The following is a 17,775-nucleotide window of genomic DNA, read 5'->3' on the forward strand; positions in this document are numbered from 1 at the left end:
CTCACACACTAGTAAAGTCATGCTCAAAATTCTCCAAGCCAGGCTTCAGCAATATGTGAACCGTGAACTTCCAGATGTGCAAGCAGGTTTTAGAAAAGGCAGAGGCACCAGAGATCAAATTGTCAACATCTGCTGGATCATGGAGAAAGCAAGAGAGTTCCAGAAAAATATCTATTTCTGCTTCATTGACTATGCCAAAGCCTTGACTGTGTGGATCACAATAAACTGTGGAAAATTCTGAAAGAGCTGGGAATCCCAGACCACCTGACCTGCCTCTTGAGAAACCTGTATGCAGGTCAGGAAGCAACAGTTAGAACTGGACATGGAACAACAGACTGGTTCCAAATAGGAAAAGGAGTACGTCAAGGTTGTATATTGTCACTCTGCTTATTTAACTTCTGTGCAGAGTACATCATGAGGAACGCTGGGCTGGAAGAAGCACAAGCTGGAATCAAGATTGCCGGGAGAAATCTCAATAACCTCAGATATGCAGATGACACCACCCTTATGGCAGAAAGTGAAGAGGAACTCAAAAGCCTCTTGATGAAAGTGAAAGAGGAGAGTGAAAAGGTTGGCTCTAAGCTCAGAATTCAGAAAACAAAGATCATGGCATCTGGTCCCATCACTTTATGGGAAATAGATGGGGAAGAGTGGAAACAGTGTCAGACTTAATTTTTTTGGGCTCCAAAATCACTGCGGATGCTGATTGCAGCCAGGAAATTAAAAGATGCTTACTCCTTGGAAGGAAAGTTATGACCAACCTAGATAGCATATTAAAAAGCAGAGACATTACTTTGCTAACCAAGGTCCATCTAGTCAAGGCTATGGTTTTTCCCGTGGTCATGTATGGATGTGAGAATTGGACTGTGAAGAAAGCTGATCGCTGAAGAATTGATGCTTTTGAACTGTGGTGCTGGAGAAGACTCTTGAAAAGTCCCTTGGACTGCAAGGAGATCCAACCAGTCCATTCTAGAGGAGATCAATCCTGGGTGTTCATTGGAAGGACTGATGCTAAAGCTGAAACTGCAATACTTTGGCCACGTCATGCGACGAGTTGACTCACTGGAAAAGACTCTGATGCTGGGAGGGATTGGGGGCAGGAGGAGAAGGGAACAACTGAGGATGAGATGGCTGGATGGCATCACCGACTCGATGGACATGAGTTTGAGTGTACTCCGGGAGTTGGTGATGGACAGGGAGGCCTGGCGTGCTGTGATTCATGGGGTTGCAAAGAGTCGGACAGGACTGAGTGACTGAACTGAACTGAACTGAGCCTTTCCCTTTTCCAGCAGATCTTCCCAACCCAGGGATCGGACCCAGGTCTCCCGCTTTGCAGGCGGATTCTTTACCAGCTGAACCACAAGGGAAGCCCATTCTACTGGTAGTAATAGCTTTTTAGACAATGGACACAGAGCACTATTGATCAGTTTCTGTCCAGCAGCTGAGAACTAATGTTTCCACACCGTAAATATTTAGTTCTATAGAAAGATTAATCAAATATATTCTCATAAAGCACTTGAAATTGATCTATTTTGGATTAAATAGAGCTAAACTAATTTCCTGCAGCAATTTTAGGACATCTATCTAATAAACACGTTTCTACAATTGATTTCATTTATTAATATCTTGGGATCATCTCAATCAAAGAGTCTGAGAATAGTCAAATAAAAAATTCACTGAATTCTAAGCAAAGTTCCAGTGGACCTTTCAGATTATTAAATAATTAGAATAACTTTTTCTTTGTTAAGTTGTTCAGGGAGTTTTTTTTTTTTTTTTAAAGACATTGATCTCTTTTGAGAGACTGTAACCAAAACATAGTAGATTGAAGGTTATGAGGTCTTATAATGATGAATTACAAGGCTGTTTATGTTGATTCCTTCTCTTGCTGGGGAAAAAAAAAAATCCAAATTTGAGCCATTGACCCTTAAATAAATATTTCCCTTGGAATAATAAAGAAAAACATACCATTGTTAAAATAACGTATAGAGGGTAGAAAACACCTTTCAGTAGACCCTTTTTGCTTCCAGGTGGAAACCAAATAGGTGAGTATTTTTAGAGTACTGAGGCTTTGTGTATGGATACAATAATTGAGTGACTTCAGCTATTTCAACAGGGAAGCTTGGTACTTTTTATGACTGTGTTTAGGGGATTTTGCACCCAAATATTGCTCTGGCTAGCAGTAATTTGGGGAAGGGTGATGTTACTGGTTACTGGTAACATTGACTACATGATAGGTGCTGATATTGACTACCTGATACGTTCTAGGGACTGTACTAAACAATTCAATGTTATTTAATTTAACCCTCACAACAACTCTTTGAGCTAGGTAACCATTACTATCCCTGATTTACAAATGAGGACACTGAGCTTTAGTGAGGTTAAATAACTTCCCTAAGATAGTAGAGCTGGGATTTGAGCCCAGTATTTGTTACTCTCTTAAAATACTGTGGCACGAGCAGGATGGTTGAGAGTAGTGGGAGGGAGTGTAAGTTAATATAAACTTTTTGGAAAGCAGTTTTGAAATACTTATCAAAAGACTTTTAAAATGTCACATGTTTTGACCAAGTAATTATACTTCTGAGGGTCTAGTTTAAGACGTTGTTTAGAGATTTAAATAATGATTATGTACAAGGATGTTCACTGAACATTATTTATAAGAGTTAATAATATAGATTGAAAACTAATGTTCTCTCAGTTCAGTTCAGTCACTCAGTTGTGTCCGACTCTTTGTGACCCCATGAATCACAGCACGCCAGGCCTCCCTGTACATCACCAACGCCCGAATTGTAATAGACACATAATATAAATTATGACAAAGGCATAGTTGGAACATTGTGTATCTTTTAGTAATAATATTAAAAATGTATTTTGGGGGAAAAGGTTCAGAATTTGCTGTCAGGTGAAAAAGAGAGATGTAAAACTGTACATATATAGTATGATCATAGTGATGTTTAGAAAGGAAGGAAGTCCAACAAAATGTCATCTGTGAATAATGAATTATGAGTAATTTGTATTTTCTCCTTTATGCTTTTTGATATTTAAAATATTTTTCTAGAATGAGTACAAAGTACTTTCATAACCAGAAGAAAATGCTATTATTAATTTTGTTTAAAGAATAGTAAATTCTCCAACATTGCAATTTCCATTGTCAGCAAATCACCTTTTTTCTTTGAATTAAAAAAATTTCTTTTGCTCTTAGTCTTATTTTTTGCTGCGCAATTTCTATAATACCGCTTGAGAAGAAATCCTTATCCCAAGCAAATAATTACCTTGGGAGAGAGTAAAGCCCTGTGTTTACTCAAACCTTGCCCTAAACACTGCCTGTCGGTGCTCCTCTTGTGCTCACCCAGCCGTGTCCAACTCTTTGTGACCCCACAGACTGGGGCCATCAGGCTCCTCTGTCCATGGTATTCTCCTGGCAAGAATACTGGAGTGGGTTGCCATTTCCTCCTCCAGGGGATCTTCCCGATCAAACCCATGTCTCCTGTCTGCTGTACTGGCAAGAAGATTCTTTATTGTTGAACCACCTGGAATCCCTAAAATATTTATTGGGCTGCTCTGGGTCTTAGAAGCAGTATGTGGGATCTAGTTCCTGGACCAGGGATCAAACCCAGTCCCCCCTCCACATTGGAAATGTGGAGTCTTAACCACTGAACCACCAGGGAAGTCCCAAGCTCTCTTTGCTGCTGCTGCTGCTAAGTTGCTTCAGTCGTGTCCGACTCTGTGCGACCCCATAGACGGAAGCCCACCAGGCTCCCCCGTCCCTGGGATTTCCAGGCAAGAACACTGGAGTGGGTTGCCATTTCCTTCTCCAATGCATGAAAGTGAAAAGTGAAAGTGAAGGCGCTCAGTCATGTCTGACTCTTCGCGACCCCATGGACTGCAGCCTACCAGGCTCCTCTTTGGACACATTTAAATCCCCTGAACCTTCCCAGCAGATGGTAGGAAGACACCCAAAGGCAGGGCCCAGAGAACTGTAATCAAAGTGCATCAGAACTGAAGAACGTGGTCAGAATGTGTCCACCAAAACTGACACTAATGAAAATAATAGGATAGAGCTTCCTACAAAGTAAAGGTGCCTTCAGAGAAAAACTGTGAATATTGTTTTGTTTATCCAGCATGTATTTATAGATCACCTTCCATGTTAAAGGAGGAGGCAATGACACCCCACTCCAGTACTCTTGCCTGGAAAATCCCATGGACAGAGGAGCCTGGTAGGCTGCAGTCCATGGGGTCGCTAAGAGTTGGACACGACTGAGCGACTTCACTTTCACTTTCATGCATTGGAGAAGGAAATGGCAACCCACTCAGTGTTCTTGCCTGGAGAATCCCAGGGATGGGGGAGCCTGGTGGGCTGCCTTCTATGGGGTTGCACAGAGTTGGACACGACTGAAGTGACTTAGCAGTCCATGTTAAAAATTCTGTGTTAGGAGGACTTGGGAAATTTTGTATGGATTTAAATCAGCTGTGATGAGCCCACGTGGCTGCCTGAGTTTTTATTAAGATGATAGAGGTCTCCAATCAGGGGAGCAGGGAATCTCCCAGCTTAGTTAAGATGCCAGCAAAAAGGGTTTTCAGATCTGATGGAAGTTGGGAGGTATCCTAAGACTTCATAATAAGACCTGCACAATGGACGCTTAAATCACCTTCCATATACATAGTCCTACATGTGTTCCATCCTTGCCAGACCCTAGTCATAAGTGGGAAAGTGGAGTTGGGAAAGGGGAAGAAGGAATGCAGATATCCGTTAGCAGTGTTTAGTGAATAGAAGACTGAGCAGTGGTAAAACGCAACTAAAACAGACCCAGTTCCATCTTTCTTCTCCTTTTAATAGTCTCAGGCTAGAGTCTCTTTCCTTTAGCCAATATCATAACGAGTTGGAACACCTCTACAAGTGCTCATCCCTAATCCTCTGGTCTGACCTGGCCACCTCTCCATCTGTATTGCCCACAACTCTCCCTCTTGTTCCAGTCTCTCCAGAGACACTGGCATTTTGGCCATGGTACATGCCAGCCGTGTTCCCATGTCAGATGTTTTGGCTTTCCTGTTCCTTCTCTGTACTGCTGTCCCCATGGGCATGCACATGTCTGATATCATGTCTCTTCCTCATAGTCCCTTCCCCACCATCTTATGTAAAACACTATTTCTTTCCCTGACCCCGGGACTCTCCAGCCCCCTACTCAGTTTTATTGTGCTTTTGTAACACTTACCACTATTTGACAATATATGTTTAGTTGTTTGTTTATTGTCCTACATTAGAATGTACATTCCATGAGGGCAGAGACTTTGTCCATTTTATTCACGACTGTATTTCCAGCACACAGAACAGTGTTTGGGACATACTAAGTGCTCAAAAAGTAGTTATTGAGTAAATGAATAAGCATACTTTTCTGGAGGGTCGTTTGGGAATATGTGTCAAAACATAAAATGGTATATACCTTTGACCTAGCTAATCCAGCTTCTCAGATTTGTATTAAGGAGATAATCATGCAGTTGAAAAATAATATACACAATGAGGTTAATCACAGGATTGTTTAGAGGAACACACAGAATGAGAATCCAAATATCCTTCAGTGGAACATTGTGATAGAGGCAAAGTGATTGACATCACTATATGTAGATCAATATTTATCGAAATGGAAAAATGTTTACAGCGTATTAGGGGGTGAGGAAAATTGACTCTGGAAGAGCTTGTAAGGAATAATTGCATCTAATAAGATGCTATCATACTTTGTATGTATCTGTGTATAGAATAATGTGAGGGCAAGTACTCACCAAAATAATAACAGTAATCTTGGTGGCTGAGAGTGGGATTTGGGGTAATTTTTACTTATCCTGTATACTTTGTGTATTTTTTAAAATAAATGACCTTGTATATTTCTGAAAAAAATTTAAACAAAGTTAATAGAGCTGTTTTATAAGGTTTTTTCTACTTCAGAGTTGAGTTTAGTTGGCCCTGTGTCACAGTAGCACCCAGGTGACTGACCCGCGATGCCTGAAGAAGTACTGCAGCTTCATCCCGGTTCCTGCAGGGGTGGTTTGCTGAGCTTCTAGATGTTTTAATGCCTTTTCCGCCACTGCCCTAGTAAACACTCTTACCTGGTTACATGGCCCTGATAGCAGCTGCCCCCCTATTCTGGCCCCCTCTTGTCTGTCTTCTCCAATGGAGCAAACTCCAGTGGCTCCCCGTGACCCACAGTGGACGCTACACTCTCGGCTGGTCATCTGGAGCCATCTGCACACACAGCCCCCGCTTCTTTCCCTAACCTCGTCCTCAACCACGCCATTATTCTGCCATTTCATCCGCCTGGTGTCTTGGGCTGTGTCCTAATGCCCGCCTTTCTTTTTCTGTGGAATTCTCTTCTGTCTACCGTTATATTTTGGCCCATCTTACTTTCATCTTTTCCAATCAAAACCCTAGAGAATGACCTTCCAGAAAAACTACAGTACCTAAAAATCTGTATTAATCCTTTGCCTCTTAGGAAATGAGTTTCTTTTGGTTTATGTAATGGGTATGTATGACTGGTAAGCTCTTCGAAGGCAGGAAGCATCTCTTATGCTTCCTCACATTATGCATTGAATCTATTTGTTTATTCATTCAACAGATTTTTGTTAAGCACCTGCTGTGTACATGACCCTGGGCTAGGTTCTTCTTCTTTTTTTCTGTGATAGGTTCTTGAAGAGAACAGTGAACACACAGGAACTTCTAGTCCAGGATGCCACTATGGAGGGCCTTACTCATCTTCAATCTCTTGAGTGATAAGCTTCCTTATAAACTGCGCATCCACCAGTAATGCAGATGTGTCTTCAACAAAGGAATGGTTTGTAAGGAAGAGGGATCAGTAACTTACACTTGATCCTCTCTATTACCAATAAGGACTAACAGAAAGGTTTTTGAAAAGAAATAGTCTCTTCTCTTGGTCCTTCAGGCGCTACAGACCCTAGACTGTATAGAAGGAAACCTTCATCAGATATCTTTTTTCTTTTTTTTAATATGTGTTTGGCTTTTTGTTATTACTAGTGTAGTGTAGTTTCTCAGTTGTCCAATTCTTTGTGACCCCATGGACTGTAGCCCACCAGGCTCCTCTGTCCATGGGATTCTCCAGGCAAGAATACTGGAGTGGGTTACCATTTCCTTCTCCAGGGGACCTTCCCAACCCAGGGATCGAACCTGGGTCTTCCACATCACAGGCAGATGCTTTACCCTCTGAACCAGTTATTACTATGTTTTAATAAATGTTTATTTATTCGTGGCTGTGCTGCGTCTTTGTTGCTGAGCGAGGGTTTTCTCTGGTTGCAGTGTGTGGGGACCACTCTAGATTGCAGTGTGTCAGCTTCTTCTTGTGGTGATTTTTCTCACTGAAGAGCGTGTGTTCTAGGACTCATCCAGTAGTTATGGTGCATAGGCTTAGCTGCTCTGAGACATGTGGGATCTTCCCAGATCAGGGATCCACCCTGTGTCCCCTGCGTTGGCACGTGGATTCTTAACCTCTGGACCACGATTTCTTGATGAACAAAGTCTATTGAACCAGGCAAGCCTCCTGCTGAAGAGAGGACTGTCATAATACTAGAAATGAGATCCTGAATGTTCCCAGACCTTTGTGAACTGTCAAATGGATCGTTCTAGGATATAATTTCCTCTGTGAACTGGAGCAATTATGTAATATCATACCATGTACTTCCTAAGTTTTTCATGATATTAGAAACCATGAGGTTAAATCTAAGAATGTTGAGTCTACTGTTTATTTTTTTTTTTTAATTTAAAATATAAAATTACTAGATTTTCCTGGCAGTCCAGTGGTTAAGACTCTGACCTTCCATTACAGGAGCAAGTGTTCAGTCCCTTGTTTGGGGAACTAAGATCCCACATGCCTCACAGTGTGGTTAAAAAAAAAAAAAGTGAAGTTATCATCAATGAGTTAGAAAAGTTGCATAAATATGAATAAGAAATCAAAGATCTCAGCGGCTGAATTAATGAAATTCACACAGCTCAGTACTTACCCTAGGTGTTTTAGGGGGATTCTTGGTCAATAATCCCCTCACTTTGCCAGGCCACAAATTAAGTAGTTAATTCATTTTATTGAGAAGTGAATGAAAGATTCAGAACTCTGAGAGACAAACACAGTTTATAAGGCATTTTCAATAGAATACCTTTTGATGTCTACTCAAGGTAACATTAAATATTGATCAGTAATGTTATTGCTAGATTTTTTTTCTTTTGTCTCAAAAGTCTCCATGGGTATAGTTGCCTAATCCCTTTCTTTAACCAAGATGATTCTCAACAGACATCCAATTACAACATTTCCTTTCTCATTTAGACACTGAAAAGTCAACATTATTTTAATAGAAATATCACAAAGTAGCCTGTATCTATAATTTTTCAAGACACAGAGCAAATGTAGGATTTTTCAAAGGTATCTTTTTTCTTTTTTTTCTATTAGGAAAAATGGCCATAAAGATGACCATGCATTATATTAAAATTTTTTTTTTAATTTTTACAATGTTGTGTTGGTTTCTGCCATACAACAAAGTGAATCAGCCATAATTATACATATATCCCCTCTATCTTGAACCTTCCTCCCTTCCCCCCATCATACCCCCACAGACTGGGCTCCCTGTGCTATACAACAACTTCTCATTGGCTAACCATGTATCATTACACATGATAGTGTATATTAGGGCTTCCCTGGTGCTCAGATGGTAAAGAATCTGCCTGCAATACAGGAGACCTGAGTTCAATCCCTGGGCTGGGAAGATCCCCTGGAGGAGGGCATGGCAACCTACTCCAGCATTCTTGCCTGGAGAATTCCATGGACAGAGGAGCCTGGCAGGCTACAGTCCATGGGGTGACAAAAGAGTTGGACACGACTGAGCAACTAAGCACAGCACAGCAGAGTGCATGTATATTGATGCTATTTTCTCCGTTCGTCCCACTCACTCACTCCCTTTCCTACTGTGTCCACAAGTTCATTCTCTAGACCTGACTCTCCATTTCTTCCATGCAGATAGGTTTATCAATACCATTTTTTCTAGATTCCATATATATGCATTAATAAACTGTATTTGTTATTCTCTTTCTGACTTCACTCTGTATAACAGGCTCTAGAAGGATGTAAGTATTGGTGTTCTTTAAGAGACAAAGGTCAATAAAATAGTTCTCTGGATCACTTTCCTAACAGTGTGGGTTGAAGCAGCCAGGGTGAGTTTGGTGGCTACCTGGGATTAGGGATCAGGCTTCTTCAATCTTCTTGCTACATTGTGACATGCAGCTTCTACTCTGTGGGCCAACAGGACTGCCTGGCTTAAGTCAGCACATGTGCATTTCAGCTGGTGGGAAGGGGATAGATGGCAGGAGAAGAGCACACTTCTTTCTGTGAACGGTAAGGCCCCAAATTTGCCTATATCATTCTAATCATTCTACTTACCTCCCACTAGCCAAAACTTAGCCACATGGCTATACCAAGCTGCAAGGGTGGCTAAGAAATATCAACTTTACTTATATGGCATTTTAGAACTATTCATGTGTAAGAAGATGAGAATGGAGATAAGGGGACGACTGGCAGTCCCATTCCCATGCATAAACAAGAAGGGAAGAGAAAGGAAAATGAAAATTGGGGAAGTTAAGAAAGGGAGAAAGAGAAGGAAAAGTCAAAGGTTGTTTTGGTAAAGGTGGACTATATTTTATGGTGTTTTCTTATTTGCTGTTGTTCAATTGATTCTGGTTGTCCAAATTTATTTCTCATCACTGCAATTTGCAATGCTATATAACAGACTTAAACTTCTCTTTATCTCTTTTCAGTAGCTCTTAATTATGGAATTCCTTTCAAAGAATAAATATTTGTGAGTGCTTTCTGCAAACCTGAAACTGTAGTAGGTGTCAGACATACAGTGGAGAATAAGAAAGACGAGTCCCTACTTTCCAAGAATGATATGAAAGCATGAGGTGGGGGAACAGATACTAATCAAGTAATGGGAAAATGAAGAATGATAAAAATGCGGGGCACAGGGAGCTATGGTTGCATAGGGGTAAGCAGCCAGGCTCTGCTGGGGAGGGAATGATTTCTCCTCTTAAACGCCTTTTGAGTAAGACACCCACAGAAGCCTATTAGAAGGTGAAAATTATTTTTCTGGATTCTTTTGATCCCAAGCATGTTACATGTGAGCATGCTAAGTCGCTTTAGTCATATCCGACTCTTCGTGACCTTATGGACTGTAGCCCGCCAGACTCCTCCATCCATGGAATTCTCCAGGCAAGAATTCTGGAGTGGGTTGCCATTTCCTTCTCTAGGGGATCTTCCTGACCCAGGGATCAAGCCCATGTCTTTTACATCTCCTGCATTGGCAGGTGGGTTCTTTACCACTAGTGCCACCTGGAAAGCCTAGAGGCTAAAGAGTCAAGTCCATTTAATTGAACCTAATGAAACAACCATGTCATCAGTATCTACTGTGTCTGAGATACTGGACCAGACACTCTGGGGGCTACAAAGGAGAACAAGAGAGGGCCTCACATCTTAAGTAGCTCATGCTCTAGTGAAGGAGACAACGGTGTAACTCAAGGCATCATGACCAAAAGCTACAGTAGAGCTGTCCACGAGGCCTAAAGGGAAAGGGAGATGAATGCTAACTTGGTGTGGGTTCAGTTTCAGGGAGAACATGGCACGCCAGCTGAGCCTTGAATACTGTGATTTGGGAGAAGGGTCTTTTAGGAGGACACAGCTGGGAGGCACAAAAGGCAGGGTATGTTTAAGGACTGACCTTTAGTCAAAGGTAGCTGCTGGAGTGTTGGGGACAGAGGGCTGTCATGTGACCCTAGACATGGAAGGTAAGAATGGATGCCGGGAGGCCTGGATCACAGCACTAAGGACTTTCTTCTGTAGGCCAGGGGAATTTGATAATCAGTTGTACTCTGCTTTTAGATGCTAACCACAGAGAGGGGAAAGCTGAGGCAAGAAAGCCAGAAAGGAGGGCTTTAGTTTTTAATTTTATTTTTAATTTTGGGCTGCACTGGGTTTTCATTGCTTCACGGGCTTTCTCTAGTTGTGGTGAGCAGGGACTGCTCTGTTGTGGTGCATGGGCTTCTCCTTAAGGTGGCTTCTTTTGTTGCAGAGCACAGGCTCTGGAGCACATGGCTTCAGTAGTTGTGGTACATGGACTTAGTTGCCCCCCGGCATGTGGGATCTTCCTAGACCGGGGATCAAACCCATATCCCCTGCATTGGCAGGAGGATTCTTAACCCCTGGACCACCAGGGAAGTATGAAAGGTGGGCTTTAAAATGTCAGGATGAAGGACAGATGCCTTAGTGAGGGGGCTGAGCATCTGTTTGGATGTTTGCAGGAGTGAAGATGGGGAGGAGAAGCATAGAGGAGGAAAAAACCCTGAGGTTTTAAACCTGAGCGGTTGGGAGGAGGTTGCTGACATTTAGTGCTTCAGGGAAGGAAAGGAGATAAGAAGCGTTGGCTAAACACTCCTGGCTGTCTGCCACTGCTCGTCACAGAGCCGGATTTTGTCAAATGTCAACCATTCTCAGCCCCTTAGGATTGTCCTAATTGTTGTAAGCCAGTCAGCTCAAGGCATTGCCCCTGCAGACTGTCAATGGTGTAGGGGTGGACATGGCACTTAATTGGCCCTACCCTATTGAGTGCATATTCCATGTTTGGGAACGCACACTTCATGTAGCAAGTGCACAGCAGAGTCAGGTAGCTAGACACTGAGATGGAAAAGTGAAGCCCCAGGGAACTGGAAAGACCAAGATGATCTCAAAGAAAAAAGAGCAGAGAAAATCAACCCCATCAAGTTGTTTATGAACCCCCTCACCCTTGATCTGTACATGTATAGACCTGGCCCTAAATAGGTTGCTGAAGACAACTGAGAACTGAACTATGTGACAGGCCACCGTGCTGGTCTCACACTGGTCCCTGGATGGCACATACAGTAGCCCTGCAAGCTCAGAGAATTCAACTGTCATTAGAACTGCAACCCACAGAGGACTGGTCAGAACCTGTGACCTGAACTGAACCAGATCAATTGCAAGATAAAAATGCTCCATAGGATTTAAACAAGATCCTGAGCCTCATCATATAACAATCAAAATATCAAATCTGCAATCCAAAATTACCATCATACAAAGAAACAGGGAAATGTCAACTCACAGGAGACAAGGTAAGTGACAGAAGCCAACAGATTTTGGAATTATAACTTTAAAAAAATTATTTATTTATTTATGGCTTCGCAGGCCTTCTCTAGTTTCAGAGAGCCAAGGCTACTCTTTGCTGCAGTGAGCGGGCTTCTCATTTTGGCGGCTTCTCTTGTTGCAAAAGATGAGCTCAGTAGTTCTGGTGCACCAGCTTAGTTGCCACGGGGCATGTGGAATACAAGGGACTGAACTTGAGTCCCCTGTATTGACAGGAGAATTCTTTTTTTAAAAATTTATTTTATTTTTAATTAGGAGATAACTGTTGTTGAAGACTCCTGAGAGTCCCTTGGACTGCAAAGAGATCCAACCAGTCAATCCTAGAGGAAATCAGTCCTGGATATTCATTGGAAGGGCTGATGCTGAAACTGAAACTCCGATACTCTGGCCACCTGATGCGAAGAATTGACTCACTGGAAAAGAGCCTGATGCTGGGAAAGATTGAGGGCAGGAGGAGAAGGGGATGACAGAAGATGAGATGGTTGGATGATATCACCGACTCAATGGACATGAGTTTGAGTAAACTTCATGTACTGGTGATGGACAGGGAGGCCTGGCGTGCTGCAGTCCATGGGGTCGCAAAGAGTCGGACACGACTGATAAGTGAACTGAACTGAGAAGATAATTACTTCACAGTATTGTGATGGCTTCTGTTATACATCACCATGAATCAACCATAGGTATAGTATGTCCCCTCCCTCTTAAACCTTGCTCCCGCCTCCCTCCCATCTCACACCTATAGGGTATCACAGAGCACTGACATGAGTTCCCTGCATCATATAGCACATTCCCACTGGCTGTCTATAACCACTGGACTACCATGGAAGTCCTGGAATTATAACTTTTAAGTGGCTATTATATAAATGCTCTAAGAAGTAAAAGTAATAATTCCTGAAATGAATGGAAAGATAGAAAGTCTCAGCAAAGAAACAGAGGATATAAAAAAACTAGATGGGAATTTCTGAACTAAAAAAAATATAATAGCCAAAATAAAAAGCTCCCCAGATGGACTGACTAGCAGAATGGATATAACAGAAGAGTTAGTACATTAAAAGAAAAGTCAATAAAAATTATCCATTATGAGCAACAGAAAAAAAAAAAAAAGATTTGGCAAGGGTAGGGAGAGTATAACTCCTCTTTCTCCTGTGGGAATATATCAAAAGCCTAACATTCATGTATCACAGTCCCAGAAAGAGAGTAGAAGAAAGAAACTTAAGAAAAAATATTTGAAAGAATAATGACTGAACATTTCCCTAATTTTGAAAATGAGCAACAGAAATACAGGATAAAAATAAAGAACAAGGCAAACAAAATGTCATAGAAGACAACCAGGGACTGAAAAGATTCTGGTCATATGAATAACCACTGCTGCTCCTTACTTACTGTGAGACCTTGGGGAATTTTGCTTATCTTTCTGAGTCTCAGTTTTTGCATCTGTAAAATAGGTAGAGTAAGACCTACCTAAAATAAGGCTATTGTGAAGACTGAATCCAGTGTTCTAAATAAAAGATTTAGCACAATTCCTGACTCACAAGAAGTGCTGAATAAATAATAGTTTTTTAAAAAGAAAAACAGAGTGGCAGCAAAGAAGCCAAGGAAGATGAGGACTGAAAAGAGACGGTAGGGTTATGCACAAGGGAGATGATCATCTTTTTGGTAGCATGATCAGAACAGGAACCAGACTATTGTGAGTTCAGGAGTAAATGAGGGCTGTGGGAGGGGAAGTCAGTGCAAACATTTTTTGACAAAGTCTGATGGTAAAAGGAAAGTGAGACCTAGAAAGACTGCTTGCGAATCCAAAATCGGTGGACTATTCCTTCCTTTTTCAAGATGGAGAATCTGATTCTGTTTCTTTAAACTGAAGAGAAGGTGCTCAAGAGAGAAGGAGATTAATGACTAAGGAGAAAAATAGGACGCCTGATGGCACACGGCCTTGGAGAAGACAGAAAGTAATGGGATCAAACCCACAGTTGCTTCTGTGTGTGTGGGGTTTGTGTGTGTGTGTGTAAGTTTTTGTTGTTGTAGTGGCTTAAAGCAGAAATAACAAGCTTATTATAAAAGAAGGTGCATGGTTATCATGGTTTGCTTATTGTTCTAAAACAGGAGGTCTGTTTTAGAACAGTACTCCGGCCGCCTGATGAGAAGAGCTGACTCACTAGAAAAGACTGATGCTGGGAAAGACTGAGGGCAGGAGGAGAATGGGGCAGCAGAAGATGAGATGATTGGATGGCATCATCGACTCAATAGACGTAAGTTTGAGCAAACTCTGGGAGATAGTAAAGGACAGGGAAGCCTGGTGTGCTGAATCCATGGGGTTGCAAAGAGCTGAACAACTAAAACAGAGATTCTCAGTCCTTTTTCACAGTATGGTCCTTGAAGAAAATGATAATATCTGTAAGATATATTGGAATAAACCATAGGAAGGCTGGAGGCAATTTTCTATAGCTTGGTGAAAAATTTTAGTGTGTTTTATATTATATAATTATGATAATAAAATTAAAATGTAATGTATTAGGGAAGATATTCAATATTGAATTATAGAAAACTTCCATGTAAAATATTCTCGAATTATTTACCTAGAAACTTAGGCTTCCTTCTCTGAACATAACTTGAAGATTATATGCCTGGACTTCGCTGCTGGTACAGTGGATAAGAATCCGCCTGCCAGCACAGGGGACATAGGTTCAATCCCTGGTCCGGGAAGATTCCACATGCCTCGGAGCAACTAAACCCAAATGCTGCAACTACTGAGGCCCGTGTACCTAGAGCTTGTGCTCGTCAGCAAAAGAAGCCACTGCAATGAGAAGCCGGCACACTGCAACGAAGAGTAGCCCTGCTCACTGCCTCTAGAGAAAGCCCTCACACAGCAGTGAAGACCCAGCACAACATAAATAAATAATATTTTAAAAAAGAGTATATGCCTGAAAGAGTTATCAATATCCATTTGTGCTGACTTTTTAATGATCATCTCTTATTAGTCAATGTGAATGAGAAACTTTGTTCATATAATTTGCTAATTTTAAATATTTAGTTTTTAATCTTTAAAATGTATAATAGTTGCCAAGAGAATCTAACAGCTCTTTCATTCTTTCATAGACAAATGTGATACTGAAATTTACTGTGATGATGCAAATAGATTTTTCAAATCAATGTAGCTTTTTCATATCATGTGCTTCAAAGAAGTGATGAAGCCCTTTAATGTGAAGAAAAGACTGGTGTTATCTGAGCAGTCACCTTGCAAGTAGTTTGAATGTCATAAAAAGAATCCATTGGCACAAAAACGTGGCTGCATCTCCTGTGTGTCAGGACCAAGATTTCAAGCTGCTGGCTGGTGAAGTACCTGCCCTGAGCCCCTTTGGGCTGTGATCTGGGTCCGTGGGTTGGTACCCAACCCCTCCAGCAGCTCTATGATCCCAGGGCTACAAGGCAGGGATGTGCTCTGCACTGGCTAGAGGGCACCCCTTGGGTTGGTTTAACAGATTGGCACAAAGCAAGGTGTGTGGGATGTGGCCGGTTGTGCTCATTGGTAATAATGATCTCATAGTCAGAATTGTTCTGCTTGGGACTCTCTCTTGAGTCTCCAAGGAGCCTCTTGATTGTAGGTGACTAGATACAAGTGGCCGCACCAGACTTTCCCTGACTGCCGGCAGTCAGTATTTTACAGAGCGCCTGAGTCCCACTCTTAGTGCAACAGTGGATGGCACGAGGCACACCATGGAAAGCTTCAGTCTAGAAAGCCCAAGGAAGAAAGTATTGACATTAATAAAAGAGTGAAAAGGATGACTTAATATATGAAAGATACACACATATAGGGGGCTTCTCAGCTAGCTCAGTGGTAAAGAACCTGCCTGGTGATGCAGGAGATGCAAGAGACACAGGTTCAATCCCTGGGTTGGGGAGAGCCCCTGGAGTAGGAAATGGCAGCTCACTTCAGTATTCTTGCCTGGAGAATTCCATGGACAGAGTTGCCTGGTGGCCTATAGTCCACGGGGTCACAAAGAGTCAGACAGGACTGAGCGACTGAGGACACCTGCATGCACACACACATGCACATATATTAAGAGAAATATCTGAAAACTGATGGATTTTCTATCTACTAACAATAACTAGTGATGAAACATAATGGAGAAAAATATTGCATTCCCAATAGCAACAAAAGAGATGAAATACCTAGGAACAACTTAACAAGAACTATGAAAGATTTATGTGAATAAATGACAAGATTTTACTACAAGATATAAAAGAAGACTTCAATAAATAGAACCATACTGTGTTCTTGGATGGGAGAACTGAATATTATAAAAAATGTCAATTTCCTGCCAGATTAATTTATAGTTATAACTCCGATCAAAATCCCATTAGGGTTATTTTTGGAATATGACAAAATCATTCTAAAATGCAGCTGGAGGACAACAGGCAATAGTAACTAATATATTTTGAGAAAACAAAACAAAACAAGTGGATGGCAGAGAGGGATTAGTTTTCCCAGAAAGTGAAAGACAACAGAAGAACAATAATGCTTTCAATTTGTTTCTATTACTAGTATAGTTTAGTGAAACAGAATAAATAGGCCAGAGACAGACCAAGGTTCGATCACCGGGTAGGGAAGATGCCCTGGAGGAGGGCATGGCAACCTACTCCATATTCTTGCCTGGAGAATCCCATGGACAAAGGAGGCTGGTGGGCTATAGTCCATAGTGTCTCAAAGAGTCAGACATGGCTGAATTGACTTAGAAGGGCTTGAGTTCACCTGACTCCAACAGTTTAGTCCAGGGGTGAGGTGTATTAACAGGTTATTCTGGCTGTTTATCTAAAATTACATGTTCTAATCAGCTTTACCCAGAAATAAAGAAGACAACATCTGGCTGCATTGTGCATTGTGTCTTTATCTCTTAATAGGTTTCCAACTCATGATGGGGAAAGGATATTATTTGTTGGTCCATCTAAAATTCCAAAACTGGGGGGGAAATTCATATCATAGCACATGCAAATATTTGAAGAATAGCTTTTATAAATGACAAACTATTAGAAGCAAAAACTGGAAAATAAAATTTCTGGATGCTCTCCCTGGTTATAAACAAATGCAAAGATCCCAAAGGCAAAGATACAAAGCTCTAACAATATTTAAAAATGATGTGTACTTATTAAGAAGAAAAAAATGAATGAAAAGGCAATTTTCAAGCCAGAAAATTATTTCTAGCAAACATTACACACAATTACTGCAATAGATTTCTCAGTAACATAGACCAAATGACCAAGAACATGAATATCTCAACAGATGAATGGGGAGAGATATTTAATAGGCAATCCACAAAAGGAGAAGTACATATAGCTAATGAATATGTGAAAAATATCATATTCACAAGTGATCAAAGAGATGAAATTAAAATGAAACACTATTCTTTGTGTATCCAGTTGAAAAAAATAAAACCGAAATACTAGGACTGGTGAGGGTATAATGAAGTAATCACTGTGAGTAATAGGAATATAAATCAGTACCTTTTTTCTGAAAAGAAATTTGGCTACATTTATCATGAGTCTTAAAATGCTTAGACCTTTTGACTCCAATAAATCTAGGAATCTA

General features: G+C 41.2%; 1 long non-coding RNA gene across 1 annotated transcript; it reads left to right on the forward strand.

Annotated features, from left to right (window-relative positions):
- Positions 1-11,693: 11,693 nt before the first annotated feature.
- On the forward strand, positions 11,694-15,067 carry LOC148778850 (uncharacterized). Its single transcript, XR_016039066.1, has 4 exons — positions 11,694-12,160; positions 12,447-12,871; positions 14,295-14,440; positions 14,772-15,067. It is a non-coding gene; the product is annotated as an uncharacterized LOC148778850 (long non-coding RNA).
- Positions 15,068-17,775: the final 2,708 nt, after the last annotated feature.

The sequence above is a fragment of the Moschus berezovskii genome, chromosome 1 (genome assembly GCF_049115385.1).
Source record: "Moschus berezovskii isolate FMDL1 chromosome 1, NW_MosBer_1.0, whole genome shotgun sequence".
Classification (NCBI taxonomy): domain Eukaryota; kingdom Metazoa; phylum Chordata; class Mammalia; order Artiodactyla; family Moschidae; genus Moschus; species Moschus berezovskii.